This window comes from Pteropus vampyrus, unplaced genomic scaffold, assembly GCF_000151845.1.
Source record: "Pteropus vampyrus isolate Shadow unplaced genomic scaffold, Pvam_2.0 Scaffold212, whole genome shotgun sequence".
Classification (NCBI taxonomy): domain Eukaryota; kingdom Metazoa; phylum Chordata; class Mammalia; order Chiroptera; family Pteropodidae; genus Pteropus; species Pteropus vampyrus.
The window spans coordinates 1,066,843-1,070,292 of record NW_011888993.1 but is presented as its reverse complement, the minus strand read 5'-3'; the positions used below and the strand labels follow the sequence as shown (position 1 = coordinate 1,070,292).

Here is a 3,450-nt window from a genome sequence, read left to right as displayed (position 1 = left end):
CCACAACAGGGCCGGGACGCACCTGCATCATGCCTGTCACAGAAGGGGACCCCGAGGCCCAGAGAGGCAGCACCGCTGACCCGGGTCGCACAGTGGGCAGTGAACACCCACCTCGGGCACGCTTGGCTCTCCAGGGCCAGGACCCTCCCGACCAGTTTCTGGGTGTCTCTCCTGCCCCCTGAGCCGGCACTACTCGGAGCAGAGCTGGGGACCCCCCCCCACAGGGCAGCCCCTCACCTCTGGGGGGAGGAGCTCACAGGAAAAGTGGGGGTTCACCCCACCCAACGTCCATCCTGACCTGGCTCAGGCTGACTCAGTGAGATGGCTGAGGACAGAGGTGTGGGCGCCAGATGGGGTGGGAAGTGTGGGGCGTGCACACAGTAGAGTCCCCCCTGGGGTCTCAGGGTTCGGCAGGCACCCTCGCCAGGCCTGCATGGGGCACAAGTGTCCCCACGGGTGGTAGGGTGGGCAGGAGGAGGGCGGGCAGCCCAGGTGCCTGTGCTTGCTGACCAGCTCCTCCCTCTGCTCACTGCTCAGCTCGGGGGGCAGGCGGGTTCCAGGGGAGCTCAGATCGAGGCACTGCCGAGGGAGGCGGTAGCATCTCCTCACTGGAGGTGACCAAGCAGAAACGGATCTGAAGAGGAGGTTGTGGGGGGAGGGGCCGTGCAGGCAGCTGCCCAGGCAGCTGGGGTTTAAGGCCCCGGCTGGGGTGGGAAATGCCACCAAGTGGTTCCCAGGTACCACCCTGCACAGTCGACCCTCGGTCCAGGCCTCACAGCAGACCATCTGATTCGGACACACTCACAGAAGTGCACTGTGAGTTCTGAGGCTCCATCTGTACCCTGGACTGAGCCCCAGTCCCAGGCTGAGCCCCGATCCTACACTGAGCTTTCATCCTAGGCTGAACCCTGACCCTGGCCGAGCCTATGACCATATGCTGGCTGTGACCCTGCCCCATGACCCTGCTGAGACCTGGCCCTGGACTGAGCCCTGATCCCAAGCCGAGCCCCAACTCTAGTTGAGCCCCAAGCCTTACTAAACCCCGACCTCAGGTCCAGAGTGCAAAGTCAGGACTGCAGTGGAACGCTATGAGCAAGCAGAGTTTGACTAACGAGGCAGAGCTGTCCAGCGGCGACCTCCCCATGAAGAGCCTGCTGCCTGGGAGCAAGGCCGTCCATGCATGACACCTGCCTGTGTGATCGCGATCATCCCTGGGCTGCAGAAGAATGAGCCCCCTCTAGAATCCGGCCTGGAAACACAGCTCCAACAATACACGCAGAAGGTGATTCACTGCTGTCTGTAAATGCAAGATATTAGAAGCGCCCCAAACATCTGTACACGGAGAGGCTGATAGGTTAGGCTGTACCCAGAGTGTGGCACTACGCACCCGTGAATGGAATGGAGTGAGTTCCAGGTCATATTGGGAAAAAATACAAAAGAGCACAGGTTGAGGGGTACTATGCAATAAAGAATGGGGGACAAAATAGATACACATCTGCTCATGTTTGCAAAAGGAACACGGGCAAGATAAACCAAGAACTGATGACATACATTGGTTACCTACGGGGGGGAGGGGAGGGGGCTAGGTGCGAACGAAATTGAAAAGGGGCGATGACACCCTCTGAGTGTCCCCCTTTGCATAGTCTTTAAACTCTATCAATGCTTCCTATGGTCAACGATAAGATTAAATCAACAAGGACGGAGAATAAGAGCTTGAAGAACAGAAATAGAAGACGAATGAACCTAACCGCATCTCAAAGGAAAAACATAACTGCACGGAAATAGAACAGCACCAGCTCATGCAACTTCTGGATATACCACTCGCTCTAAAGACCAAAAGAAGTGCAAAGAGATTTTGAACTTGGTCTGGTAGACGCACTTTCAGGAGTGGTATGGGGGCGGCCATCCGGAAATACCGTGTGCGTGATGATCGATACTGAGCACAGTACTGATGTTTCCATATTGTTATTAAGAGCCAGGTCTTCACTGGGGGAGAAAGATGTAAACACGGAATGGGAGAACGTGGAAGAACCCCACGGGAATAGAATCGAATCGAAAGTGTCAGCGCGGACTCGTGATTTTAACACAAATCTATTTCCTGACTCTGTCCACTGAGACTCTCCGACAGCAATGAGCACGTCAAACACCCAGATCTTGGCTTTTGAATATCATCCTCTTCCGAAGAAGGTGGGGGGAGTGGGGCAGGAAGAGCGCAAGATGAGTCTGGACCGCGTTGGTGGGTCAGGAGGTAAGCGAAGTGCTCCAGGAAGGAGGGGGACTTGCGTCAGAGATGTAGGAACCAGCCCAAGGGGCGCTGGGCCAACCTGGAGTCCTGTGAGCATCAGCAACTGAATGAGCTCAAATTCATAGAGACAGGAAGTAGATGGTGGGGGCCCGGGGCCTGGGGGAGGGGGAGGGGGACAGAGTTTCAGTTTTACAACGTGAAAGGTTCTGACGATGGATGGCGGGACAGCTGCACCAGAGCGTGAATGAATGGTACACTCAAAACGGTTAAGATGGTCGATTTTGTTATGTGTATTTTACCACAATAAAACAAAAATTAGGAAAAAAGAGACCTTTCCATATGATCCAACAAGAGTTAGAAGAATCACCCTTTTGTAACCATGCTAGGCGAGAATCCACAATAAATGCTAAGATCCTTGGGCGGGAGTCTGTTTGAGAGCGGGATACTTACATAATCTCAAAGTATCTTCCTACAGATTACATACTAGCTGCAAAGAGAAAAACGTGTTATTCGAGAACCCCGACGAACGTCGTCTTCACCAAGTGACCAAGTCAGCATCCCCAGGGATGCAATAAATGAACACGGAGGGCCTCCTGATATACACGCTGAGGACACGTCGCTTCTGCTTCTGTGACGTTCCCGCTAAAGTGTCCGGCCTGCGTCAGGTCATGAGCCGCCAGCAGGCAAACGCACTCTGGGGACGTCCCACAGAATGACAGGCCTGTACTCCTCCAAAGGGTCAGGGCTGTGAAAGACAATGGCTCAGGCTGCCCTGGGGGAAAGGAGACCCAGGACACGTGAAACCAAATGCGGCGAGTGGTCCCCCACTGGGTTCTGGAATGGAGGACAAGTAGCTTCAAAAGGCAATATTGGGACAACTGAGGACATTTTCCCATGGGCTGTATATTAGATATTATCGTAACAATGCAAGATTCACCCTCTGCTTCCATAACAAAAGTATTTCCTATTTTCATAGGAGATACATGGGTTTGGGTGTAAAGGAGCACAGTATCTCCAACTTACTCTAAAATTATTTAGAAATATTAAGGAAAAGAATGTGCGTATTGTCTAAAGAATATATGATATTCTTTTAGATTACGCTTACAGAGAAATACAAAGGAAAAGGTTAACCACGGGCAGAACTAGCACACAGGTCAGCCAATTTTTTCTGCAAAGGGCCAGATAATTTTGGCTCTGAGGGCTGT

The 3,450-nt window shown here is 53.1% G+C and overlaps 1 protein-coding gene across 1 annotated transcript in view; it reads right to left on the bottom strand.

Moving 5' to 3' along the window:
• The window catches only part of S1PR4 (sphingosine-1-phosphate receptor 4), a 3,926-nt gene extending 3,800 nt beyond the window's left edge, over positions 1-126 (bottom strand). The window contains exon 1 of the mRNA XM_011372661.2: positions 23-126. The gene's annotated coding sequence lies outside the window, so the exon portion shown is untranslated. The remainder of the gene's footprint in view (positions 1-22) is intronic.
• Between the last annotated feature and the right edge of the window lie 3,324 nt (positions 127-3,450).